This window comes from Dipodomys ordii, unplaced genomic scaffold (genome assembly GCF_000151885.1).
Source record: "Dipodomys ordii isolate 6190 unplaced genomic scaffold, Dord_2.0 Scaffold50, whole genome shotgun sequence".
NCBI classification, from domain to species: domain Eukaryota; kingdom Metazoa; phylum Chordata; class Mammalia; order Rodentia; family Heteromyidae; genus Dipodomys; species Dipodomys ordii.
Window position 1 is genome coordinate 523,068 of NW_012267266.1, and position 15,706 is coordinate 538,773.

At 39.3% G+C, this 15,706-nt stretch overlaps 1 protein-coding gene across 4 annotated transcripts in view; it reads right to left on the reverse strand.

Moving 5' to 3' along the window:
* The window catches only part of Arhgap26 (Rho GTPase activating protein 26), a 462,007-nt gene that overhangs the window by 159,627 nt on the left and 286,674 nt on the right, over positions 1-15,706 (reverse strand). The window lies entirely within an intron of this gene.

Sequence of the window (15,706 nt, forward strand, 5' to 3'; positions counted from 1 at the left end):
AAAAAAAAAAAAAAGAAAGAAAACTAAAATAAAAAAATAGGTGCTTCTAAACACTTATGTGATATCATATAAATGCACAGCACTGGTAACTCCAAAATGGCAAACCCAGCTTCCTGAGTGATCTGTCTGCCTTTCTCCTGTGCTAAGTGTGAAGACCAAGAGTTAGCCTGGTAGCAAAGGCTAAAGTGAAGGATGAAAGGTGTTTTCAGACATGCCAGGGAGGATAAAGACAGAGTAGGAAAATGAGGATCTAAGTCTCTAGCAGGCTGCAAAGGATGAAGTGCTTGCTTCACAAAAGATCAGGATCTAGTCGATTTCTTTCCATAGACTTATTCCACCTAATTTGTTTGATGGTCAACTACTATACTGATCCTTTGTGCTTCCCTTATTTCATTGTTTCCCTTCATATGTGGTTACGCTTCTTGGAGCATATAAGGGATACATAAGTACTCCTTATCCAAAATGCTTGGGATGAGAAATGCTTCTGATTTTGGTTTTAGACTTAGGAATATTTGTATAATATGCAATGGCATCTCTCTGTAAGGAGATCTCAGTCTCAATTTGAAATCTATGTTTCATATAAAATTTTTACACAGAGCTTGAAGGTAAGTTTAGACAATATTTTTGGTGTGCTTGCATTCTGAGTGTCATCTATCCTATGAAATCTATCCTATGAAATCACTTGTGTCATGTTGACGTTCAAAAGGTCAAATTTGGGAGAATTTCAGATTTTGCGTTTTCAGGCTACAGATTCTCAATTTGGAATCCCAACAAAATGCAAGTTAAAGGAGGGAAGAAAAGGTGTTTGGACTTGTGGTATGAGATCAAAGAAAAAAATTAAGCCTGTGATACATTAAGAAATTAACTTGGGGGCTGTGAAGGTGGATCAGTGGTAGAGTACTTGCCTTGCATGCATGAGGCCCTGGGTTCGATTCCTCAGCACCACATAGGCAAAAAGAAAAAAGCCAGACCCCCCCCAAAAAGGAAATTAACTTGGAAAAAATCATATTAAGTAACCCAGTACCAAAGAAATGGATGACCCTTCGCAACAAGGATACCCACAGGACAGTATATTGGAAACGAACTTTACAACTTTAGGTGGAGGGGGGAAATGGGTTGTGGGGGGAGAAGTGGGACAGGTGGGGAGGGCAAGAATAGTAGGACCACAAGGAAGGGAAGGGGTAACAATGACCGATAATTAATGTACTCATTGCCTTACTCATGTAACTGTAAACTCTCTTTACAATAAAATTAAAAAAAAAAGAAATTAATAATCTAAATATTTTCTAGTATTCTTATCCAAGGCAGCTGGAAATTACTTTTAGGCTCTGCTTTTGCAGATCACGTGCAGGAGGTCATGTGCATGCTGCAAAAGACTGGTTCTTTGACACAAAAATGCTATGCAATGTCAGTGGCTCCTCTCCACAGGCCCAGGCCTCACCATTCAGCTGTCAACAAAGCACTGAAGAACTCAGCATGCATGCTAAGAACAGCTCCAAAGTTGCCTTTCCAGTTTTAAGCAAATCTAACCCACCTGTTACTATTTTGCCACAGTCCTACACAGAGCCAGCTTTCCATTATTGATGTTAATGGAATGGGGGGAGGGCAAATTTTCGATTATCCATGCAAAGCTGCAACAGATGCATTCCTAAAAAGTTGTCTAAATCAAAATTCTTTATCTTTAACCCTTTTTCCTGTTCATTGCTACAAAAATTCCAGTTGTGGCCTGAAATAGCAAACCAAGGACAGACTGAATAACCCATACTCAATCACTATCAACCACTGTCCACAACTGAGAGAACAAGAGGAAGAAACTCAGGTCTAAATGCTGACAAAATGATCCAAGATGTGAACTTAAACATAGCTAGGGTGTGGGTTTGGCCAAGGCAAGAGAGACACTCAGGGGACCCTCACTGTCAAGTTCATTGTAGGGTACTGTCTCCTTAAGTTCTCCTTTCAAGTATCTCTCTTGCCTAATCTAAGCTGAGATATGACAATATATCATCTTGTTCAGACCTACTTTATTTACAGCTAAAGGTACTTCCTTATTACTCCACCTGCTGAGTACTAAGGTTGAAATCAGGGCTTCTCACATGTGAGGTAAGCAAACCCCCAGCTAAGTATAGCCTCAGTCCAATATTATTGGCTAGGTAATGCAAGAACTTAACCATTGTTAAGATTTTCCCTTCTCTCTCTCCATTAGGTAGGCTGCTCACTTCCTCCAGTCTTCCAGTACATTCATTTTGTGTAGGGAAATGTGTTGTTGGTTCCTTTCACTAGTAGTACAACACATGAGAAGACAAGCCAAGACGGACTGACCTTTAAAGGCAGGTAGCAGAGGTGAGAGGTGATCAGGTCTTACAGGGAACTGGGGAGAGGGGCGGGTGCCCTCTCAACCTGCACCCCAGAAGACAAAAGCCTAAGCACCAACAGTGCTGGTCCCCTCCTTATTACTAAGAGGCTTTCAAGGTAATGCAGAGGGCTGTACAGATCCAGAAGCAGGAAGAGACTCCTTGTTTGTTTTTTGTTTCAATATCTCTCTACGTAGCCTAGACTGGATTCAAACTCAAAATCCTTCTGCCTCAGCCTCTCAAATACTGAGATGAGACTCTCTTTGACAATACTGCTCAGAACTTTCAAACTGATTCTCTAAAGACTCTTTCTACAAAGATATTGGCAGGACCTTATCACTTTTGTAAGCAAGAGAAAGTAGCACCATATATCCAGGAGAAGTAAGCCCTTTGAGAATTGTATCTGCTTCTGCTTGGCCCCTGAGAAGTCAATAGGCTATTTTATGGAGGATGATGGCAAAATGTACGAGCTTTTACATTTTCAGATAAATGAGACCCGTCAAGGCTCAGGCCTGGCCGATGAGGCTAGCTGCTAGGTGTTTGTCAGATCTCTCTGGGTGGCTCAACATTAGCCCTATGAGTTTTATAAAGAGTTGTAACCTTTTCAGTTCCTTGGTTCTTTTTCTTCCTTAGGCCTTCAGCCAAGCTGTTCTAATTCTTGGCCTGCAATGTAGTCTACCAACCTCCACTTTAACCCCTACAGCCTATCAAACCTAACCAGCTTCCATCTTTTCCAGTTCAGGCTAAGTGGTAATTATCGACTCCCACATACTTTATGCATTAAAAGAACTTAGAGCATTGCCTGGGGCATTAGTTATACTCTATCTAGCTATTACTCCACAATAAAAATATGTCTGTTATATGTTTATGTCTCTGTATGTGTATGACGCGTGCGCGCACGCGCACACACACACACACACACACACACACACACACACACGAGAGCCACCAGTACTTGCCCTGGAAAATATTTTTTTAAATAACTCAAAGCAAAAAAAAATTGCAGTTTTAATTTAAAAGTCTATTTGTTCTTCCACAGAAATAATCAATTAGTGACTCTTTTTTGATAATAAATTACAATCACTGTATATAAATTTTCTTATGTAGCTCTGTAGCATGTTGAGCTAATAAAAGAACAATAATTATGTGCAACTGAAACTCTAATAGCACAATTATTAAAATAATATTCTTGATAACAACCAGAACAATTCTAGTGTTATAAAACTAACCAACAGCCAGGCACCAGTGGCTTACACTTGTAATCCTAGCTACTCAGGAGGCTGGAATCTGAGGATCGCGGTGCAAAGCCAGCCCAGGCAAGAAACTCCATGAGATTCATCTCCAATTAACCACCAGAAAACCAGAAGTGGCGCTGTGGCTCAAGTGCTCACCTTGAGCTGAACAGCTGAGGGACAGAGCCCAGGCCCAGAGTTCAAGCCCCCACAAACCACACACACACACACATACACAAAAAAATAGTAACCAACATGGGAAGAATGTAGCTTCAGGCCACCCAGGCTTGGTTAGCCACTATCTACTAACCTTTCTCCTTCCTGCCTTCTACAGCAGACAGGAACCCAAGGCCCAAGTCCTCATAGCCTATAATTCACTCATAGGCCCTGGCACCCAGCACAGCCCTGTAGCTTACTTGTGGACATGTATGCTCTTTTCTGAGCTATGAGTTCTTTCTTCTTAACAGGGAATGGTGTTCATTTTTATATATACCATTGTGTATCTGTCATTCACATAAATTGTGAATATTATAACTTGTCAATATGTACATCTGGGCAGATCTTATCCCAAGGCTTCCAATGAAAAAAAAGAGTCTTTTTTTTGGTGGGGGGGGGGCGGTCATGGGGCTTGAACTCTGGGCCTAGGGGCTGTCCCTCAGCTCTTCAGCTCAAGGCTAGCGCTCTACCACTTGAGCCCAGCACCACTTCCGGCTTTTTTTTCAAATTTTTGCTTATGTGGTGCTGAGGAATGGAACCCAGGGCCTCAAGCATGCAAGGCAAGCGCTCTACCACTGAGCCACCTTCCCAGCCCCCCTCCCCAAAAAGAGTCTTTTGCACAAGAGTTCTGGCAGGTTTTCCCTTAGGAGCTAGATGGTAAATATTTAGTCTTACAGGCCAGAATGCTTCTACTTTCAACTTTTCAATCAGCTACTGTACCTCAATGGGTACCATAGATAATGGGAAAACACTAAAATCTGAATTTCATATAATTTTCATGTGTCATGATATATAATTGTTCTTTGGATTTTTTCAATTATTTAAAAATGTCAAAAAGCTATTCTTAGCATGTAGATTGTTCAAAAGCTAGTAGTATAGTATACCAACCCCTTCTCTAACAGTTGAGGATGGAAAGGTAAATACAGAAAGGTAGGGTAGCATATAAGCTAAGAGAGAGTTGAAGAAAAAGAAGAAAGGTCTAGGGTAGATGAAGAGCCTGCATATTATTACAGGACTGGTAAATTAATAGATAGAAATAAGGCAGAAACAGAAGGAAGAAGTCATGTAGTTTCATGTAGGTTTTTTTGTCTTTTCTTTAAAACTAGTTCTATTCAAAGATAAACTTCACATCTAATTCATGTCTCAGGAAATCAGTAAAATATATGAAGATGAAAAACTAGCTAAGATGAAAACCAAATACAAAACTTTTCCATGTTATAATATTTTACCATTTTTGGCACTGCTAAAATGTATGCTCTTTGTCTCGGCTATCCACTCCCTAGAAAAGATGCAAATGGGCAGAGAAGCCGACAAAAGACAGGGGCAAAAGCAGACAAAAATGATTCTGTCTTAGAATAGCCAGAGATTGTCCTGTCCTGTCCTGTCCCTGTCCCACCCAATCCTGCTGCATAAAGTCATACATGTCTCTCAAGTTAAAAGGGGCTCAGAGTCTAAGTCTACTCCTCTCATTAAAAATAATTATAACTTTTTAAATAACACACATGGTTATTTTACACAAAAATTCAAAAATAAAGAAGCCAAGAGAAGAAAACCCAAATTAGAATATCAGTGGCTACTTTGTAAACTGTTTTCCTTGACTTTAGTGTGTGTGTGTGTGTTCGTGAGTGCGCGCATGCATGCGTGCATGCATGTGTGCACATATTTTTAAATTAAAAACAAAAACAGAGCCAGGCTCCAGTAGCCCATAACTGTTATCTTAATATTTAGGAGAGTGAGATCTGAGGATCAAGGTTCAAAGCCAGCCCAGGTAGGTTAGTCCTTGAGATTCTCATCTCTAAAGCTGGTAGTAGAACTGTGGCTCAAGTAGTTTTTTGTCTTGGACAAAAATCTTAAGGGACAGTACCCAGTCCCTGAGTTCAAGCCCCAGTACTAGCAAAAACAAACAAATCATACCTTTCTTTTTATAGCTGAAGAAACTGTAGGCTTGATAAACTAGCTTAGGGTTATACATAAAATGAGTAAAAAATACAGGATGAGAACATCTACCTGTTAGACCAATACTTTACATAGAAATAAATAACTAGCATAGATGGCTAAGCTAGGTCTTATTCCTAATCAAGTGCTGAAATGAATGATGCTGCTGCCTAAGTGGTACCATTTCATAATCTCAAGTCAGTTCTTTATCAGAGATGCACATGATTTACAGCAACCAACATGTGATTTTTTACTGCTGAAAGTATCTCACTTGGAACTTTCCTTTAAAGTAAGACACAATTTTGTATCCTTTACTAGTTTATTAGGAATTTAACTAATTTATTAGTAATTTAGTTTCTGACCTCTCCCCATCCTCCAAAAGGAGCATCTGAAGAGGCAGAAAACATTCAGACATTTATATAAGGTTTACTGGAAGTTTCAATTGAGTCAGACCAGATTTAACCATAATTAAAACAATTTTGGATGTACCTATTTATGTCAAGAATCACAATACACTAATGCTATGACAAGGAAGAGGCAAGTTACAGTTTTTTCACTGTTCTTTGTTTATTAATCATCTGACTAGAGCTGGGGAGGATGGCATTGTAGGTCAGGCAACCATTTAGGAAGGGAAGCTCAGAGCTATGTGGCATGGAAATAGTTCCATTCAGAAGTACAATTTTAAAGTACAAAATGGCAATATAGAAAATGAGAAAATCTGAATGTCTAGCCATGGGCAACCCCATCTTAAGAAAACATAAGCATGCCAAGTTCTGGGGACTTAACTGAACTAATACCTTCACTTCAAATCTGCTTTCATGATACATCCTGCATTCAGGTACAGTGCAGATACACAGTAAAGAAAGATGTAATAACAATTAGTAGATAGATAGATAAATAGAGAGAGAGAGAGAGAGAGAGAGATGAAGTAGAACTAGGGAAGTGGAGGGGATAGGTGGGGTTGGGAGAGATGGTAGAGAATTATAAAAGGGTAGACATTGACCAAGATGCACTGTACTCATAAAATGACAGAAACTTCTTTGTACAACTGCTCAAAGATAATACACGCAGGCAAAGGAAGGCCAGGCCTTCGTGAAATGCTAACTCTTAAAAAAAAACAGAATTAAGTATTCTGGGGAGCTAGGCTGTGCAACAAAGAATAAGAGAAATATGTGAATGCTGTGCTTGTATCTGTTATTATGATGCTCCTATATCCTACAAAATGATTCATGATAAGAGTTTTACAAGCATTTTTAATATTTATGCCAAGGCCTGAAACTTCTAATGTGAAACAGGGCTTCTCTACAGCAAAGGAATGTACTTCAGCAAACATGAATCTTGTGAATACCTGATATTTTTACATGCCTAGCATCTTTTGAGTAATTTTTTTCCTGGGAAGTTTTCAGTTGGCTTCCTTTCTCTCATTACATATGGTCCTACAAGAATGTGCACAAAGAATCTCATACTACCTTCAATAGCAATGGGTGTTACAATGGCTATTACAACCCTGTGTACTATGAATGTTACTTGCAGTCAAGTCGCAGGAAAACAGAAGAGGCTAGAGGCATGACTTGCAAAGTCAGTACTCCAAGGGATCACCAATGAGTTCTCTGAAATTTTTCCACTCTCATTCATATATTCAAGAAATGATCAATAAGTGACTACTACATGCAAAAAAAAAAGACTATCTTAGGCACAAATGATATATTATTTCAGAGCAGACAAATATCGCAAACTTACTGAACTCCAGTTCAGGGAGAATGCAATGACAAGTAATGAAGTAAGATAAATATAGAGTACAGTTGGTGGTGACATGTGCTATGGGGGGGAGCAACATTGATGGGTAAGGAATATGGGGGGGCAGTTGCAATATTTGAATTGAGGGAGGCCTTACTAGCTAGGAGAAGAGCAGAAGGAAGGAAATTTGGGTCTTAAGTCTTAGGACTGAAAGCCTGAATTGTGGCCACAGCAGTAAAGGGGACAGTAGGAAACCCAAGTAGGTACAATCTCCCAGAAGCTGAATGAAGGACATTTCAAGCTGAATGAAGGACATTTCAAGACAGGAGAGACTGTGTTAAGTCCTTCAGAACAATCATGGGAAGAGAAGTCTAAAGTTGATTTAACAACGTGAAATCATGAACAACACTAGCATGAGGACTTTCAGTGAAGTAGTGAGAAGAAAAGCCTGAGTAGGTTCAAGAGATAATGAACAGAAAAGAGGACTGGGAATGGCAAATAGAGACAACTATTCAGAAAGTTCTAAGGAGACGGGCACAGAGAAATGAAGTGGTATCTAGAAGGGCAGGCAGAGCTTGGACAGGTTCTTTATAGTTATTTTCTTGGTTTTCAAGGGATAGTATGTTTTAATAATATCAGAGACAGAAAAGTAAGACAGGGAAGTAAGTGGATGTAACTGAAATTGATTTGCTAGAGCTCCAGGAGAGGAAAAGAAGACCTGCCTTTAGGAAAGAACATTGGCCATTCATTCCTTTCCTTCATGGAAAGGATGGTAGAAACATAAACAGGGGTATATATATGATGGTAGTAGCTTAGAGAAGTTCTCTTCTATTTTCTCACTGTAATAGGAAGCAAGATCTGAGATGATAAACTAGGAAGAAGCAATTGCCCAAGAAAATGTAGAAGGATGCCAAGCACCCCGAAAACCCTGAACATAGCTCTGCAATGTCTGATGGTTCAACTTTATTTTGGGAAATCTTTACTCTGAAATCTTTCAATAAATTTTCTATTTTTTTAAATTAAGTTAATATTGTTTCTCACAAGCAAAACACTAATATAGCAACTCCTTTTTTTAAAATCTGGGGTACCCATTTTCTCCTTGGAGTTCTGACTTTATGAAACTAGGTATTTTATTCTAACTAATACTATGTCCCTTCAAGTACACAGGATGACCTCCTTGCAGCATATCAATAAGATCAAATATTTTGAGTTTCTCTACCACTTACTAAACACAATCAAGAAAAATGTTTCATACTATATGTTTATACAATAGCAGATTAGAAGCACCAATCAGGATGTTAAGATGCTTAAAGAAAAATATTCTTATACATATGGTAAAGCACTGAACACTTATTCCAACTCTTGGATGAGTTAAAGTAAAAAAGGGGAAAAGTATCTATACCAAGACAGAATGAAGTTGAACATATACATGTTAGTATTATGCTCACCTTTGGTCCTCAGCTCCACCCAGCACTGGGCCTCCTGCCATGTCCCCCCCCCTTCCTGAAGTTCCCTCCATATAGCTGGCCCCTCCCTCTCTCCTCCCAGACCCACCTAAACTCCCTCAGACCCTCCTGCTACCTGGATGGTTACAGAGGCCATGTGTTCCCTCTTGGGGGAAATATGGCTCCTCTAATAAACCTTATAATAATCTTTCTCCTGTTCCTGCCTGCTTCTGCGTGGTCCCTTGGGATGGATGTGTCTGATGCTCTTTCAATACATAACTCTCCTATAGTGATAGTGTGGGTTAAGAGTTTAGCAACTCAAAATGGAAATCAAGGACAAATTAGAGTGACAGAGAAGATGGTTTTCACAGTGAATGGTTATGTTTGATCGAGGAAGGCATCTGAGAGGGCAGCAAAACGAGTCAAACGGAAGGAAAGTCTCCCACAAAGAGAAACATTTCAAAGATTCCCAAGGTGAGTGGAAATTTCCAGACTAATTTCCATGCAGACTAAGATGTCTTTATGATATAACATGCCCCCTTCTCCCCCCTTGCAGGAAATTAAGAGTTATTAAACTGCAGCAAAGACAGCTGCCTTGGAGATTAAATCAGCCTTACAACACCAAGAAGCAGAAGGGGAACAGGGAGGGGCAGGAAGAGCCACCCTCTAGTAGGAAGTCAGCCACACTCAGTTTGCTCTTATTTGAAGGGACTGAACCGTTGAGAGCCCTGAATCCTCACCAGGAAGTGTGAGGAGGATAGGTATAAAGTGGGACCTGAAACCAGACAGGAATAGCTCCTTCTCCCAGCTGGCACTGTGTAGCTCATCTTTTGCTAGGAAAGATGAGATGCTCAGCCCTTTAAGCCAAACACACACAAACTGCCAAGAAAACACATGAAAAGCAAACATGAACACAAGAACATACAGAATCTATTCAGCGGAGGAGTTATATTTTCAGCATCTAGCCCAAGAAGTTTTGCTTATCAATAGCATAATTATGAATGAAGCCCAGTCCAGTCAGTGACAATGACTTGTTCTTTCATTGCTTCAATCGCTGCTCCATCTTCCCTCACCTTAAGGAACAGTTCCACAATTTTCTCTCTTCTTTCTCCCAATCTCTCAAGCAGATTGCAAGAGCAAACATTTACAGAGGGTATACTGAATGCTTGACATTCTTCTAGAGCTTTATTTCTATGGATATAAATTCTCAAAATTCTAAGAGGGCAGGTACTGTATTGTCTTACTTTAAGTTTCCCAAAAGGATGAGACTGAAGTAAATACAGGCTTAAATGACACTACTAGGGAATTCAAAGGAGGAACTGGGTAGAGAAGCAAGTCACCATGTGGCATGAAAAACCAAACCCTGCTTAATCTCTGTGACCTATCTTAAAAGGAGCTTTAATTCCCATTGGGCCTCAGTTTTCTCTTTCTGGTATTTTACCATCCCTGGTATTCACGCTACAGGGATATGGATGCTTTTTGTGCCATGCCTTCCTGAGTTAGGGTTTGGGGCTTGTGATGGGTCAAGAGGTTGTGTGTTATTAGCTTATACTTGTACAAAGTTAGCTAAAAAGGCCAGAGTAGTAGCTGACATAAAGGCAGGAGAAGCAAGAAAAAAATAGTGTGCTAATTAAAATTTTTCTGATGTAAGTATTATCACCTCTTTTTCCAGATAAAGAAATCTGGGCATAAAGAAGAGAATTCGGGATGAGGATGTAGCTCAGTGACATTTGCTTAGCAAAACCCCAGGTAAGACTCATGAAATGGGGGAGAAATTGAAACAAAGTTACAAGAGAGACAAGGTTAAAAAAAAAATTTGACAGTATGGACCCAGAATGTTCTCCCTTAACCACTGTACTCTCAGTCCTGACCTGAATCACAAATATCTGAAGTCCTGCCTGGCATTTGATTTACAATTGTGAAGAACTGGTGAGAAAAGAAGTATCATAGATAACACTTCTTGTACAATGCAGAGAGGGTTCAGCAAAAGAGGATGCCAGTGTCCCTGAAGAGAGACATTTAATGTAATGACTCTGCTCTCAGAGCCAACACAGGAGAAATCCTGGCTTTGCAAAGAAGGAAATAAGGCACATTCAGTTTGTTAATACTCTCACTTTTATAAAAAATAAAAATAAAAAAATAAACAGGGGCAACAATTAAGAAGGGAAAAGAATAGTGTCTTCCTTCTAGAATGTCAGAGGGAACTCCATGGGTGACTCCTTGAGTTCAAAAGAGGAAGAGTGCAATATGAAAACAGGAAAGTCATTGAAAAAGAAATCCAAACAGAAGTGAAACAACTCAAAACAAACAAGAGGCCCAAATCAAAGAAGCTCAGAGACAGCAGAGGACTAACAGCTTGAAGTCAGGCATTTCCCCTAGAGAACAGGCAGTCCATGGGTTAGGAAAGATGCAGTTCCTTGAATTCAGAAATTCGGATGATTTTTTTTAAGCAAAAAAAGTTTAGACTGAATTTGCATCTTTCTTTCTCCTAACCCTTAAGTCTAGAAAACCACAGACCAGAAAAATTCTTGTGCTGAAAGTTAAGAGAGGTCTGGCAGGAAGGCTAAGCAAGGACTGAGCTCTGATTTCTTCTTTTGCATTTCCATTAATTTAAAGTGCTAAGTTGCCTGTTTGCTCTAAAATGTGTGGTGTCCTCTTTGCAATATCCCTTTAAATAGATTTTCCTTTAGCTTTGCCAAAAATAGCTTAAGAAGGTCATTTGAGAATCTCATTCTTAGTCTTTAAAAAAAAAAAAAAAACCTTTTTCCCTGCCCTTTAAGCATAAATAGGCCTGGAAACAGTACCTCCTACTTCTTCCAGGAACCATCCTATCAAAAATGATAACCTCCAATGAGAGGAGGGAAAAGCCAAAAGAACCAGTCAGGAAAGAAACCCACCCAGCCCACTTCTGTTTATTCAACAAATAGTGTGTAATTCTTTAGGGGATAAGCAGACAGGTAGGGTGGAGATTAAAACTCAAATGCCTATACCATAGCTTGGTGGATGGGAAGCAAAAGGGACAAAAAGGACAGTGGAAAACCATGGTAAGTGGAGAAGGCACATCCTGGGCACAGTGTGGCTCCTGTGCACTCAATTCCAGACAATTGTTAGCAAGGATATCTGAATTTTTCAAGCAAAATCACCCCTTTTAATAAACGTTCAGATTTTTAAAAGAGAAATATTTTAGGGGTAATATCACCAAATAGAACACACCTGCACTGCTCAACTAGAGATGTGTTTACATCTTATAGGTAAGAAACAAGGGAGATAGAAGCCCCATCCCTGGGAGATTTTGATCTAGAAGGAATGAGAGATCCACCTGGCAAACCTAAGTGCCTCACAGGTGGAAAGCGATATAGGCAAAAAGTGAGAAATAGAAAAGGCTCTGGGAACTCAGGAAGCAACAGGTCACACGAAACAGGAAGGATTCTTGTAAGCTGAGGCATGAGAGCTGAAACTAGAATAAGTGAACCTTTGGCAGGCAGGGGCTGAGAGCAGCCATCCGGAAACAAGAAAATGAACTGGAAAAAGGAGATGTTTGGGCAATAGTCAAGAGTTTATTCATGAGATTGTTCATGCTTCAGTTCAATAAATATTCCTGAGTAGCTACTCTAGGTCACACTGTAGGGGGGACACTAATGATCATACATGTTCTGAAAGGGGTTGGTTCATAGAACCAGTCCTGGGAGATCTTACCCAGGGTTTTATCGTAACAGCAATAGGGAAGCTGCCTTTGAAGTTTTGTGTTTTTTTTTTTTTTAAAGCAAGGGAATCACATAATGAGACTGTTTTCAAAGTCCCCTGGCGTCAGGACCTGTACACTGTGGACTGGAGGAGAACCAGAATGCCACCAGCCAGTGCAACTGAAGAGGAGGCTTTGGGGGAAGTGTGAGAGACATGGCAGTTTAGACAAGGGACTTAGTGGTGGAGACAGAGAGAAATAGATGGATTCAAGGGACAGATAAAATGATCAGAAGTACCAATTTAGGGTAGGTATCAGCAGGGGATAAGACAAATGGAGATGGAGAAAGTGGTCAGCATGATGCCATGGGCAGGACACACCACCAATGGCTCTGGGGCCCAGCAGCCAGGCAATTTTGCATTGAAAGTATCCAGTGGTTACAAGACAGAATAAAGGTTTGGGAGCCAGGGTGTTTGGCTTAAAGATGACAGCCATATTGGCTCAGAGGACCTTCTATTACATCAAAAGTATTATTGGCATGAAATATGTTTTATGAAGTACCATAGCTAATTTGTTTGAACTAGCATAAATGACAAGGAAATTAGTTGATCCTTATATGTGTTTAATAGCTCATCACTAAGGTAGTAACTCTTATCTTCCAGTCTCGGAAGAAAAAGGTATATTAGAGTATCTATAAGAGTTAATGCCAATTAGTATATAATACCCAACTCCTTTTATTTTGATCACTCACTCTTTCCTTCATTGAAGAAAATATAAATACATCCTCTTTATTTTTAGAAATGTCTAGAAATACTTAGACTTCACTTATCAGAATAAAAAAAGATAGCTAAGTCATTAGATGCTCAATCCTTGATAATGTCTGCCACTGGAGTCTATATATTTTGAGGAAGATCTAACGTGTGCCTTTCATTTGTCCAATAATTTTCTTTCATGACCTAATAGAATAAACTGAATTTTATTCTTTTTGAAAAATTACTGCATGTAATAGGTGATTGAAATAAACATTATATAATTGGGTAATAAAAAAACAATAACAATGAATAGGGAAGAGGCACTGAGACTAAAACAAATTTGGCTTTCTTTGCTTGCTTTCTTTTCTAATCTCTCTTACTTCTTCCCTAAACCTGTCCCGCCCCGATTTTATAATTTATTCCTCTTGATTTAATATGTCCCTTTTTTCCCCCTTGCATTTGCTAAACAGGAACTACAACTTAAGCCATAACCATATCCTTTTCAAAAGTTATTTTAATATTACTGGAGCTTGAACTCAGAACCTCAAACTTGCCAAGCAGGATCTCTACTTAAACCATGCCCCTAGTTCATATGTCTTGAGGTAGCACATCATGCAAGATGATTCAATGAATAAACTTAAGACTCCCTACTGAATATTATTTTACCCAGACTAGTTGGAACAGATAATTATAGGAAGGTCTACTTTTATTCAGGTGTCTATGCCCCCATAAGTAGCTCAGGTAAATCTTGCTTCATATGACATAATTGTTGAAGGTCCCATTGTCCTTGCTCGTGATTACTTTGAAGCAATGAGATGTGATGGAAAGTAGCAGAAAATAGCTGGGAAAGTATCATCATAGCTCTTAAAAAGAACCGAAGAAGAAACAAGGCTTCTTCTGCCTCTTCTGACATGCACTGGTTGTGCAAGGACATGATGTAACATCATATGATCCTGAGAGAAGCTAGCCAGCACAAAGAGGCTGGTTATGCAGGAACATGGAAATAACCTGAGTTCTTCATGAGCCACAAAATAAACCAACTCTCCAAAATGATTTTGTATGATGACAAAATAGATTTCCTTAAGCCATTTTGAATTAGAATTTTCCATTTCATACAGCTCAAAGCATACTGAATAATATTATACTATCTTGAAGAGGCAAGATGAGTTTCTCCCTCTCAAACAATACCCAAGTAACAAAGGAAAATTGCCAGGAAAAAGGAATGAGACAAAGATTTATTGCTCAATGAATGTTTTGAGAAAAACAGCCGTGAAAAGGTATTTTTAATAGCCACTCCTTATGTATGGAGAGTCCTTTGAAATCTTCCCACATAGCATAAACACTGTAATAAAGTTACAATGAGCCACTACAAATGGTATGTGTGGGGATATACAACATACTAGGAGTCATCATAATATGTAAACATTAGGAAACTACCATGAAATTAGTCTTTATTACTCATCTACTCTTATTACTCCTATAATTATAGGATTGGGAGTTTTCTTTCTTGTTCCGGTTAGCCCCTCTCACCTTTCTACCTCTCCCATCCCCTGCCTGCCCATCTGATGAAGATACAATATCAAACTATTAGTAGGTCACTCAGAAAACAGGCTCAAATACATAAAATAATTTGCATAAAGATCCCAAACTGACTGTGTATGCTTTCCTTCATAATTAAAAATACTTTATGCATGGTTTTCAAACAATTATGTGCTGGAAGCTCAAGCTGATATGAAGACAATTGCAAGATCTTGAGAAATCAAACCAGATTTCTGGCCAATTTAATCATGACAATAAAATCTTTTGAACTCAAAGCCTTAAGCTTGTTTTTCCTATTACTAATATCCTCATAAATCCTAATCTATATTCCTTTAATATCATTTCTCTTTCCTAGAAAATCCTTGCATATGGCCCATTCTGTAAGTCAGTACTTCTTAAAGACTGTATCATAGTTATCTAGGAAACAAACCATAAATGCAGGTTTCTAGGCCCAGCATCTACCTTGTAGACTCAGAGTATAGCCCAGAAATGCCAGTGTAAACCAGCGTCCCAGGAAATGTCCTTGGGCACATGACACCAGACTGCGTACTAGATTCCCAGACCTAAATAGAAAACATCTAATTACTGTAGTCAATATACATTGGAACAACAAAAATATGTGCATGGTTCCTTATTAATTTTTGTGTACTCTCTGAGGTCTGAAACTAACCCAGAATGTCTGAGACTTGGATGTATCCTGGCAATCATTTGCTTCAGAGGTTAGGAGTTTGTATCCTTTCCCTTCAAGTCTCCCCCCCCCCCCCCCCCCCCCCCCCCCCCCGTTACATTTTTTTCTTAAGAGTAAATACAAAATGCT